Source organism: Salmo salar, chromosome ssa21, assembly GCF_905237065.1.
Source record: "Salmo salar chromosome ssa21, Ssal_v3.1, whole genome shotgun sequence".
NCBI classification, from domain to species: Eukaryota; Metazoa; Chordata; class Actinopteri; order Salmoniformes; family Salmonidae; genus Salmo; species Salmo salar.
This window is the reverse complement of record NC_059462.1, coordinates 49545709-49559196: the sequence shown is the minus strand read 5'-3', so window position 1 is coordinate 49559196 and position 13488 is coordinate 49545709. Positions and strand designations below refer to the sequence as shown.

The 13488-nt window shown below is 42.9% G+C and overlaps 1 long non-coding RNA gene across 1 annotated transcript; it reads left to right on the top strand.

Moving 5' to 3' along the window:
- The first annotated feature begins 930 nt into the window (after window positions 1–930).
- LOC106582451 (uncharacterized) lies at window positions 931–10996 on the top strand. Its single transcript, XR_001323309.2, has 5 exons — window positions 931–1385; window positions 7632–7799; window positions 7900–8001; window positions 8346–8444; window positions 9819–10996. It is a non-coding gene; the product is annotated as an uncharacterized lncRNA (long non-coding RNA).
- The last annotated feature ends 2492 nt before the right edge of the window (window positions 10997–13488 follow it).

Sequence of the window (13488 nt, the reverse complement as noted above, 5' to 3'; positions counted from 1 at the left end):
CATCTCTAAGCTCTCCTGTTTGGCTAAAATTCTAGAGTCATTGGTGAATAGGCAACTACAATCTTTTTTAACTGTTAACAATACTCTTTATAGTAATCAAATCTGGCTTCAGACCTAAACACAGTACTATTACGGCCACTGTACGTGTTGTAAATTATATTACTAATGCCCTAGATAATAGAAAGTACTGTGCCGCCTTGTTCATAGATTTATCTAAAGCTTTTGACACTGTAGACCATGCGATACTTTTGGGTAAGCTGTCGTCAATAGGACTGGGATTGGATGCCTGTCGTTGGTTTCATGACTATCTAAAGGATAGAAGTCAGGCTGTTAGAGTCGACGGCATCCAGTCGGAGCCATTGGAGTTGGTTAAAGGGGTCCCACAAGGTTCTATACTTGGTCCATTACTGTTCACTCTCTACATAAACAATATTGGTGATGAGATAAGAAAGTGTCAAATTCATTTATATGCTGATGACACTGTCATGTAGTCTATCGCTTCAATGGCTGACCAAGCATAATCACTTTTGGAGACAGATTTTAAGATATTACAAGGGTCTTTTATACAGCTGAAACTTGTTTTAAATGCAAAGAAAACACATTTTATGATTTTTAATAGGTTCAAAAAGTTGGTTGAAAATACACTTGCACTTACGATGGTTCTCGAATGAATCAGGTCTCTGCATATAAATACTTAGGGATATGGTTGGATGATAAACTGTCTTTTAAAATGCATATTGATGAACTTTGTAAACGGCTAAAAATCAAGCTAGGCTTCCTCTATAGAAACAGGACATGTTTGTCCTCTACAAATATAAGACAAATTGTGCAAGCTACTTTTATGTCTATTATAGATTATGGTGATATTATTAACATGCATGCTACGGCATCAACACTTAAATCGCTGGATGCTACTCATCATTGCGCACTTAGGTTTATTATGGGTGCTAGCTACAGAACTCACCACTGTTTTACATCAAAATGTGGGCCGCTAATGTGGCTTTCATAAAGAACTACACATCTTGTCGCAAGGTTTGACGTCATCCCTCAAGGCACATTTCTACACGCAAACTCCTCGACAAATAGCCTTGCAAGTAACATAGATATTATAGGCGTTTTTAGTTTCTCGTGTGTATTCTCGTTCAGCCTTTTTGAAATGGCATAGCTTGCTACCTTAGCGTCTTTAAATTACTATAATGTATTAAGTTACCCTCTGCCTTTGTAGATAACTAGCTAACCTTAGGTCTCTCCGTCGATCAGAAGCAAGGATGGTTCTGTGCTATGTAACGTTACCGGATTGTAACCACTACTCCAATAAGCACATGTACATGTTATCGTTTTCCAACCTCAGTAAGTGAGAGGCATCACAAGAGCTGTGTGATAAGGTAAGCCCTGTTTGCTAACTGCTAACAAGCACATTTGGTTAGGTCAGAAATCTGTGGTAAGCTAGGTGCTAATGAAGATGATCTGTAATGTTAGGTACGTGTACAACGCACTTTGCCTTATTTACAAGTACAAATAACCAGCATAATGACTTTTGTGCCCTTTATATTGACAACTCTTTAGTGAGCTAGCCAGCTACTTTTTCAGGTGTGAACGTGCTAGCTAGCGTTAGCCCACCAGGGAAAGGATATTTAGCTAGCTAATTAACTTTAGTTCGTGTAGTCTGACTTTGCTTGATTACGTAGACCGGCACCATGGCAAGTATAGTTGGTTAGCTAGCATGTCACCACTTAGAGAAGTCTGACTACAATAAGTTAACTGTGAGCTAATGTTAACTAATTATCTAGCTAATGTCGCTGGATGGGCTAGCTAGTTGGGCACTTTGGTTGCTAGTTAGTTACATTAGCTAAAGTTGGCTGGCTAGCTCACAATACTTTTTTTCCCCCAAACAAAACACAGAAACGGGGTTCTTCAATGTTACCTTTTTATTGACAAGTCTTTAGTGACCTAGCCAGCTAGTTAACGTTAAGCCGGCTCCATGGATAGTTGGTTAGTTAGCATGTCACCACTTAGAAAAGTCTGACTACACGAACAGTGAACTAACGATAGCTAGCTAGTAAGCTAAATATATGTGTACTGAGGCGCCTTAGTTGGCTAGTTAGCTACATTAGCTGAAGCTGGCTAGCTAGCTCACACAGAACTTGTGGGCTCAATGTTGTCCTCATTGTCTTGTTTTGTACGCTTTGTACAAAATAATAAAACGCAGAACCACAGGATGTTTCTTAACATAACTCTTTATTAACTAGTTACAACTACATGTTAGCCTATCTCCAACCACGATCAACTGCCCATGACCTAACCGTCTGGGTGGTCTTAACCAATCACCGCACAGTATGATACGGCGGTAAAATGCATCCAATTATAATTCAGTATGTATTCACATATGAATATTACATCCCCCTTCTTTTAAACAAAATACAAATGTTTTACATATTCTAAGCTTTTCTTTTGGATACATGCTCTGTAGTTTGAACTCAAGGTAAGTAACCATTTATATTGCATACTACACCAACTGAATCAACATAGACTCTGAAACAATGATCCAACATACTGTTACTTTTCAAACAAGGGATTCTCAGCAACTCAGCTTCACTGTAGAAATTACATCTTAACATTTCAAACAAATACAATACCAAAGCATGTCAAGTCAACTTTCAATAACAAGTTTACAGTCTGGAACTCTTTTAGGGCAGCGATCCGCCTACACCCTTTGACATTTCATAGGTCAAGGAGAGCTCTGGGCTTGACCTCTCTTCCTGACCTTGTGCGATATGATGTTGAGCATGCTTCTGTGTCAGTCAACAGCTCTTGTGGTGTTGCAGGTAAGTGTGGTGTATGTTGTGCTGTGTGTGTGTTTAGTCCATCACGTTCTCTTTCAGGGGAACAGTTCATCTCATCAGTGTGTTGTTCTTTTGTGTTCAGTAAGTGACGACGATTGCGGCGGTACACTGCTCCTTCTGCTGTGCGGACGTGATATGAACGTTCAGTGTCAGCTGGCTGGATGACGACTGCTGGTTTCCAGAGGCCATGCTCCTGGATTCTAACTGACTCTCCGCCGATCAGTGGTGGCAGTGGTCTAGCTGACCTGTCGTAGTATCGCTTTTGTTGTTGTTGTCTCTGTGCACGTTTTTCATGCATTTCCTTGTAGCTGACAACCTCAGGTTGCAGCTGCTGGTTGGTGCTGGGAAGGGTTGAGCGAAGTCTGCGGCTCATCAACAGCTGGGCTGGTGATTTGAAATTGTCAACTGGAGTGTTGCGGTATTCAAGGAGACTGAGGTAGGGGTCTCTCTTGTCTGCTTTTGCTTTGTCCATGAGTGATTTAGCAATCTGCACAGATTTTTCAGCAAGGCCATTACTTTGAGGGTAATGTGGGCTTGTGGTGACATGTGTGAACTCCCATGCTTTTGTGAAGGATTCAAACTCATTTGATTTGTAACAGGGCCCATTGTCAGATATTAAAGTCTCTACAATGCCATGCCTGGCAAAGGCTGCTTTCAGCTTGTGTATCACAGCTGCAGATGTGGTGCTGTGAAGCTTGTCGAGTTCGAAGTATCTGCTGTAGTAGTCCAATGTTACGATGTAGTCCTCGTTGTTCCAGGTGAACAGATCGGTTGCCACAACCTGCCAGGGTCGGTCTGGGATACAGTGAGGTAACATTGGCTCTTTGGTGTTTGAGGGGCGTCTTTCAAGACAGATGGTGCATCTACCAACAATGTCCTCTATTTGTTTGCACATTCCAGGCCAAAACAAAATGTCCCGTGCTCTCTGTTTGCACTTTTCCATGCCCATGTGTCCAGCATGGATCTTTGTCAAAATCTCTTCTCTGAGACTGGTAGGAATAATGATTTTCTCTCCTTTGAAAATGATTCCGTTGATCTGTGATAGTTCATCACGATGGTTCCAGAATTCTGAGACGCTCTGAGGGCATTTTCTCCTCTCCTCAGGCCATCCATCCTGTATGACTTTCCTCAGCTGTGTGAGTTGTGAGTCCTTGTCTGTTTCAGCTTGGATCTCCTTCAGTTTCGTGTCACTAACTGGTAAGTTGCTGTACACAGTGTGCACTTGCATGTCCATGCCCTCACTGAGGCTGCTGTCCTTGTAGGTAAGAAACTTCCTGGAGAGTGTGTCTGCGACAGGGATGTCTTTGCCTGGACGGTGAGTGATTGTGAAGTCGTATTTTTGTAGTTGAAGGATCATTCTCTGTAGCCTTGGCGGGGCTGCAGCTAGTGGTTTCCTCATGATTGACTCAAGGGGCTTGTGGTCGGATTCCACAATGACTTGTCGTCCATATACGTACTGATGGAAACGTTTACATCCGAACAGAATGGCATAGAGCTCCTTTTCGATTTGGGCGTAGTTGATTTCACAGTCTGTGAGAGATTTGGAAGCGTAGCCGATGGGCTTTCCTTCTTGCAGTAGCACTGCACCTAGTCCATACTTCGACGCGTCCACTTGGAGTCTGAGCTCTTTGTTTGGGTCGTAGTAGGCAAGGATTGGTCCTGGTTCTCTCGTGATCAAGTCTTTCACATTCTGGAAAGCAATGTCGTGTTGCTTGTCCCAAAGAAACTCACTGGACTGCTTTAGCAGTTGACGCAGGGGTGCATTAGCATTGGAGAGGCTGGGTGCGAACTTGGCTAAGTAGTTGACCATGCCAAGCACTGTTTCCAGCTCTGCACGGTTCTTTGGTGGCTCCATTTCTTTTATGGCTGAGATCTTCTGTGGATCTGGCTTGATTCCATTCGCTGTGAGAAGATGTCCGAAGTAGCTGACCTCTGTAGCGCTGACTGTGCTCTTCTCGGGGTTGAGCCGGACTCCTCTCTCGCGGGACCTTTGCAGCATCGCGCGGAGGTTTCGGTCGTGCTCCTCTTTGGTTCGACCATAAACAAGGATGTCGTCCACAATTGCCACAACTCCGTCGAGGCCTTCATATACTTCGTCAATCTTTCGCTGAAACTCGTCTTGGGCTGAGATAATCCCAAAAGGCAGGCGACGGAACCTGTAGCGTCCAAACGGTGTGTTGAATGTTGTGAGCTTAGATGACTCTTCTGTGAGCTTGATAGCCCAGTAGCCTGATCTAGCGTCCATGACACTGAAGTAGCGTGCTCCCGCTAGCTTGTGCGTGATACCATCTAGCGTCGGTAAAGGGTAATGGGGCCGTTTGATAGCCTTGTTCAAGTCTCTTGGGTCGAGGCATACTCGGAGCTTGCCTGTGCGTGGTTTCTCCACCACCACTAACGCGTTTACCCAGTCAGTCGGTTCTGTAACCTTGGTGACTATGTCAGATTGCTCCATGCTCTCCAACTCTTTCTTCAGACGGGCACGGAGAGCAAGGGGAATCTTTCTCGGTGGGTAGACCACAGGGGTTGCGTCTGGGTCAAGGTGAATGGTACATTCTCCTGGGAATAATCCTATTCCTGTAAAGACATCAGCAAACTCCTCCAGTACATTTTCTGTCTCTACTGGTGCTGTTACTGATAAAACTAGCTTGATGAGGTCCATGTCTAAACATGCTTTAAGACCTAGCACTGCAGGTGCTCTAGTGTCAACAACGTAAAAGTCCAACATCATGTCACTTTCTTTGTATTTGCATTTGAAAGTGCATGTGCCTTTACTGGGAGCTGTTCACCACCATAACCAGTCAGTCTGCGCATGGTGGGCTGTAGCTCGCACTCAGATGTCAAGCTGCGGTATTTATTCAGAGGAATAATGTTTACTTGTGCACCAGTGTCTAGTTTGAACTTTAGCTTTGTGCCTTGTGTTCCTATCTCAATGTCAGCAAAGGCTTGCTCTGTCTCTGATATGTGACTTTTCTGTGTCACTGAATCAATAAACAGTTCATCATCATTTGACTCTTTGATTGACATTTCATCTTCACTCACTGTGTGTACTGTTTTTCCACGGTAAGCTCTGCACACTTTTGCAAAGTGATTCCATTTACCACATTTAGTACACTGTTTGCCTTTAGCTGGGCAATTTCCTTGTTCGCCATGCACTTTGTATCCACAATATCCACATGTTTTGGGACGTTTTGAGTCTGTGTCGCTCTGTTTTGGAGTTATGTCTCTCTCCGTTCTGAAACGCTCTCTCTGGGCACCGGAGGTGTGCTTTGATGTCTGCCTGACTGCGTGCACTGCTTGTTCACGTGATGCGCTGGTGCTGCCGCGCGAAATGGTTTTCATCTGAGCCTGTGCTAGCTCGTGAGATCTGGCTATGTCGATAGCTTTGTCCAGCGTTAGCTCAGACCCAACGTTCAAAAGTTTCTCTCTCACTCGCGGTGAGTGTATTCCAAATACAATACGGTCCCTGACCATCTCATCCTTGTTTGCATAATCACAGTCTTTCACAAGCAGATGCAGCTCAGTCACAAACTGTTCAAAAGACTCGCTAGCTCCCTGTACTTTCTCATGGAATTTGTACCTAGCGAAAATTGTATTAGTCTTCGGCACAACATATGCTTCAAAACGATCGTAGTATGTTTTCAGTACCTTTGATTCAGCCTCGGTAAGTGTCCATGTGTTGTAAATATCTCTCCCTTTTTCACCGATCCAGAGGAGCAGGTAGCTACATTTTTCCTCTTCTCCTCTTTCCTTCAGAGGACCCGTGAACATTAGCTCCACATGCTGTTTGTACTTACGCCATGCATCGGGTAAGTTTGTAGACTCCCAGTCCATTCGAGGTGAAGGAACTCCAGAAAAATCCATCTTTTAAGACCATTTACTCTGACACCATGTCTTGTTTTGTACGCTTTGTACAAAATAATAAAACGCAGAACCACAGGATGTTTCTTAACATAACTCTTTATTAACTAGTTACAACTACATGTTAGCCTATCTCCAACCACGATCAACTGCCCATGACCTAACCGTCTGGGTGGTCTTAACCAATCACCGCACAGTATGATACGGCGGTAAAATGCATCCAATTATAATTCAGTATGTATTCACATATGAATATTACACTCATACAAATCACATAAACGGTTGTGTACCACAAGTACATCTGTTGTAACGTTACATGATTAATCCAACGACCTGTGAAGTCAGTAAGAAATGTCGGCAGGGATGGAAATGAATCTAGCCGGAGGCTAGTACGTATCAGACGGGGCTAGTAGACAATGTGTCAAATTAGCCTGACACGGCAGTGACATTTTTCCTTTACAAACATCGCATGCCACAGATTTAGGACCTGAATGTAGAAATCGTGGTCTGCTGGCCGATGCCCAATATCCTTGTTACATCCCTAATTGCTGTTCAACTTTCAGACGATACCCCTATAACTGTTGGTCATCCTCAGTGACCTTAAGGCTGAGGGTTTTAACTTTCCTCTTGAGAATTAGAATCAGAAGTACAGTCATATAGCTCATTGCAATACTTCACCACCTCGGGGATAATAGCAACCTTGACTGTCCTGATCATCTAGTTGAGCATTCCAGATGATTCCTCCATCCCAACAGAAATGTCTCATCCACATAATAGGATTTTTGATGTACAGATAGACCAAAGCCCAGTCTATTTTACCGTTACTACAGTCAAGTATGTGGGTTATGTTATTTTAATATAGATGTTACCATTTTTTTAGTAATCAACTTAGCTAGCTAGTAAAAGTAACTTATTTGTTTTGTCTTTCAGATGGACGGACCGGAAACCCAGTGACAACACTCGGGGTCTGTAGCTTCCATTTTCCAGTGGGAAAGAGAAATTGCTCTGTTTACCAGAACAGGTAGTTCATCCACCATGGCAGAAGTGGAAGATCCAGACTGTGGATTGGGAAACAAGAGCAAACAAATAGGATTGAGTGTTGAGTATAATAAACAATGCTTTTTTCTGTCCAGATAAAGATGGTGATACAGCATTGGAAAAAGACCTACCACTGACCAAATGGCTCTTTGTTTTACAGTCCAACAGGAGTGTACCACTCGGGCTATCCGGTGCATGGACGTCCTGTGACAGTGTCATCCGGTTGTGGAGACTACAGCAGATCGAGCCTGTGGACAGACAGGTCAGTAATTTGTCAAATAACAATATTGTTTAAAACATTTATATTTATTATGGATCCCCATTAGCTGCTGCCAAAGCAGCAGCTACTCTTCCTGGGGTCCAGTGAAATTTAAGGCAGTTTATACAATTTTAAAAACATTACAATACATTCACAGATTTCACAACACACTGTGTGCCCTCAGGGCCCTACTCCACCACTACCACACATCTACAGTACTAAATCCATGTGTATGTATAGTGCGTATGTTATCGTATGTGTCTGTGCCAATGTTTGTGTTGATTCAGTCATTGAATCTGTAGATGCATCAACATTTTGACTTTGTCCCCCTTTTCCCCATGTTTTAGACAGGAGGCGTGACATGCGGAACATCAGGCTCACACCACGAGAAGCACCAGCCTCAGCAAGGAGATATGCTGGAAGTGATGTACTCTCTCACTCTGAGGGTACGACATCATTTAAACATCACAGATAAAAAAATTCCCACTGTGCCCATTATACAATTCAATGTGAGTTGTGTTGTACTACTGAATGAAACTGAGGAGATGCACTAGGGCTGGGCGGTATACCGTGTTTTACTATATACCGGTATTTATGCTGGACCCGTTTTGTGTTTTTACTTTACCTTCTATAACTGTATTTGAATGTTTGGTTTGTTAAATGTGATACGGCGTGTGTAACGTCCATTTAAAAAAAAAAAGTGTTTACTCTGCTACTTGAGTCATCCCTCTCCACTCTCTCTCATGCCGATTTCCACACAGAACTGGTCCCACCCCATGTCACTCAAGGATCGCATTTGTTGTTGCTTGACCACGAGACACTTTCGTTCAGTCTGCATGGTCAATGCAACAATGTTGATGACAACCATGTTGTTTCCACTTTGATCTTAATAATATAAATCCACAAGTGTTCTATAATTAAAATATTAGTTTGTTTCTTACATTTGCAAACAGCTAGTTTGTATTTTCTTAGAAAGTTTAGCATTAGTGGCTAACACCATTTAGCTTATCACAAGTTAGCTGGCTAACTAGCTAATAAAAGTACTGAGTCAAAGCAAATGTAGCTAGCTAATACTGCCTGATACCAGTACCGGTGGAGGCTTAAATCAGCATGTTGTTTGTGCAACAGTATCTTCTAAATCAAAGAGGAATAGGCAAAGCATGAATATGTTGGCTATATGAATAAAGATTTAATGTAGCCAAAGATTATAGGGTCCCCTAGGAAATACTGAATATCACTTTGGTTCCTACCCTGTCACAATAACTCATCCATGGAATTTTCATTCGTTGTCATGTCAAATACTGTATTCAAAGTGCCCACTTATTTGTATTCTAACTATATAATTATAATAAACATTCTATTTCTATGATTCCAATAGTTCACCCAAGTGTTTTGATCAAAATCGCAATTGCAACATTTGGTTAAATATAAGGCCTAGTATTTTTGCCCGTATCGTGGCAGTGTGGAAATGATCTCAAATGAGTGCAGGAAATGCAGAAATTGATGGAAATGTAGGAAATTATTTTAGGTTGAATTGAACAGTATAAACCAATTCGAATGTGTCACGCACTACTCATGAAGCAAATTTAGAACTTTTTTATTAATCCAAAACATAAAATACTATCAAACATTTTTTTAAAATACCATGATGTGGTATTTTGGCCATATCGCCCAGCCCTAAGGTGCACTAAGACCAGCCTTTGTGATTGAACTTACCTTAACTACATTATTTTAGTTGGCTGCTTTGAACAACACTTGTTTGTAATATAACCTGTTCTGGGAGCCTAGTATATGAACTATGTTGAATATTTTTGGACCAGATACTGACAGGAGGAGCAATATGAGTCAGAGGTCGTCATGGTGATTGGGATAGTGATGGAGGCTTTGGTGGTCCACACAACAAAGAATCAGATGTCCCTTCCAGTGACGTGGAGCTGACCTGGAGCCGTTAAGGTTTGTCTTCATTGAGGCTGATATAGAAATTCTATGACTTGCACCATAGGGACACTTGCCCTCCACTACTGGGGTGGCAGGTAGCCTAGTGGTTAGAGAGTTGGGCCAGTAACCGAAAGGTTGCTGGATCGAATCCCCGAGCTGACAAGGTACAAATCTGTCGTTCTGTCCCTGAACAAGGCCACCCACTGTTCCACGGTAGGCCATCATTGTAGATAAGAATTTGTTCTTCACTGACTTGCCTAGTTAATTGAAGGTAAAAATGAAAATGCTGCACCAGACCATTCGGTTGGGCACCCAGGATCCCAGACCCTGTAACCCAAAGCCCTGACTCCTGCACATCCATTCCTGTGGCCATTTGCCTTGATGCCTCACCGGATGGTCTGGTGCCCTCCTCCACATTACAGACAACACCCCATCCAATGACTGATCTGAGCACCCTTTTTTCTTAGCAGCGACGGAGTAACATGCCTGGTCCTTACCGCTGCTCCATCATTGCTGTCCATCAACCACCCTCTCCTCATGGTGTGCCAGTTGGGTTTGGTGCGCTGTCCAACTGTTGCCTGCCATATAGGCAACAGTTGGGGAAATATGGGGCAAATTGGGGGCAAAAAAACTGAACGCAGATTTTTCTAAATCTGTGGACTGAAGGGATCTCTAGTGTTATCCATTCCTGTGAACGGGTTTGGTAACTTCTGGTTCTTATCTTAATTAATGAAGTTACAGATGGAGGGAGTTTCTGTAAGATTGCTTTGTAAATAAATAAAAGAGAATGTAGCTCTCCTATAGAAAAGAGGTCCATCCCACATTATACAGGCTACAATGAGTCCTAAAATTGTCCCATGTAATAAAACGTATTGCGGAATGGTAGACTGCGTCCAAGGGTTTTAAAACAGGTTGCCGCATGTAAACAATATCACCAACATCCAATACAGGGAGAAGCGTTGCTTGAACAATCTTCTATTTTTAATACTAAGGCATGATTTATTCGATATTAAAAAAAACTCTCATAGATATCATCCTAACCAACTTGCCCTCTAAATACACCTCTGCTGTTTTCAACCAAGATCTCAGCGATCACTGCCTCATTGCTTGCATCCGTAATGGGTCAGCGGTCAAACGACCTCCACTCATCACTGTCAAAGGCTCCCTGAAACATTTCAGCGAGCAAGCCTTTCTAATCGACCTGGCCCGGGTATCCTGGAAGGATATTGACCTCATCCTGTCAGTAGAGGATGCCTGGTTATTAAAAAAAAAATGCCTTCCTCACCATCTTAAATAAGCTTGCCCCATTCAAGAAAATTGGAGCCAGGAACAGATATAGCCCTTGGTTCTCTCCAGACCTGACTGCCCTTAACCAACACAAACAAATCCTGTGGCGTTCTATATTAGCATCGAACAGCCCCCGTGATATGCAACTTCTCAGGGAAGATAGAAACCAATATACACAGGCAGTTAGAAAAGCCAAGGCTAGCTTTTTCAAGCAGAAATTTGCTTACTGCAACACAAACTCCAAAAAGTTCTGGGACACTGTAAAGTCCATGGAGAATAAGAACACCTCCCAGCTGCCCACTGCACTGAGGATAGGAAACTCTGTCACATCCGATAAATCCACTATAATTGAGAATTTCAATAAGCATTTTTCTACAGCTGGTTATGCTTTCCACCTGGCTACCCCTACCGCGGTCAACAGCAAGCCTTCCCCATTTCTCCTTCTCCCAAATCCAGTCAGCTGATGTTCTGAAAGAGCTGCAAAATCTGGACCCCTACAAATCAGCCGGGCTAGACAATCTGGACCCTTTCTTTCTAAAATTTTCAGCCGAAATTGTTGCAACCCTTATTCATTGGCCTGTTCAAACTCTCTTTCGTGTCGTCTGAGATCCAAAAGATTGGAAAGCAGCTGCTGTCATCCCCCTCTTCAAAGGAGGGGACACTCTAGACCCAAACTGCTACAGACCTATATCTATCCTACCCTGCCTTTCTAAGGTCTTCGAAAGCCAAGTCAACAGATTACCGACCATTTCGAATCCCACCGAACCTTCTCCGCTATGCAATCTGGTTTCCGAGCTGGTCATGGGTGCACCTCAGCCACGCTCAAGGTCCTAAACGATATCGTAACCGCCATCGATAAGAAACAATACTGTGCTGCTGTATTCATTGACCTGGCCAAGGCTTTCGACTCTGTCAATCACCACATCCTCATCGGCAGACTTAATAGCCTTGGTTTCTCAAATGACTGCCTCGCCTGGTTCACCAACTACTTCTCAGGTAGAGTTCAATGTGTCAAATCGGATGGCCTGTTGTCCGGGCCTCTGGTAGTCTCTATGGGGGTGCCACAGGGTTCAATTCTTGGGCCAACTCTTTTCTCTGTATACATCAATGATGTCGCTCTTGCTGCTGGTAAGTCTCTGATCCACCTCTACGCAGACGACACCATTCTGTATACTTCTGGCCCTTCTTTGGACACTGTGTTAACAACCCTCCAGACTAGAGGTTGACCGATTAATCGGAATGGACGATTAATTAGGGCCGATTTCAAGTTTTCATAACATTTGGTATTTTTGGCCACCGATGTGCATTTTTGAAAATTTTTATATGTGTGTGTGTGTGTGTATGTATGTATGTATGTATGTATGTATGTATGTATGTATGTATGTATGTATGTATGTATGTATGTATGTGTTTTTATTTCTTGTTAAAACATTTTTTTTTTTTTAAAACCTTTTATTTAACTAGGCAAGTCAGATTAAGAACACATTCTTATTTTCAATGACGGCCTAGGAATGGGGGTTAACTGCCTTGTTCAGGGGCAGAACAACAGATTTTTACCTTGTCACCTCTGGGATTTGTTTTTGCAACCTTCCGGTTACTAGTCCAACGCTCTAACATTGCACTCCACGAAGAGCCTGCGTGGCAGGCTGACTACCTGTTACGCAAGGGCAGCAAGAAGCCAAGGTAAGTTGCTAGCTAGCATTAAACTTATCTTATAAAAAAACTATCAATCTTAACATGATCACTAGTTAACTACACATGGTTGATGCTATTACTAGTTTATCTAACGTGTCCTGCGTTGCATATAATCGATGCGGTGCCAGTTAATTTCTCATCGAATCACAGCCTACTTCGACAAACGGGTAATGATTTAACAAGCGCATTTGCATGAAAAAAAGCACTGTCGTTGCACCGATGTACCTAACCATAAACATCACTTCTCTTGCGTGCTGTGCAAGCAGTCAGGGTATATACAGCAGTTTGGGCCGCCTGGCTCATTGCGAACTGTGAAGTCCATTTCTTCCTAACAAAGGCCGTAATTTATTTGCCAGAATTGTACATAATTATGACATAACATTGAAGGTTGTGCAATGTAAGAGGAATATTTAGACTTAGGGATGCCACCCGTTAGGTCACCATAGCAGCACCCACCTTTAGCACGCGCTTCAGCAGGTATATCTCTCTGGTCCCCCCTAAAGCCAATTCCTCCTTTGGCCGTCTCTCCTTCCAGTTCTCTGCTGCCAATGACTGGAACGAACTACAACA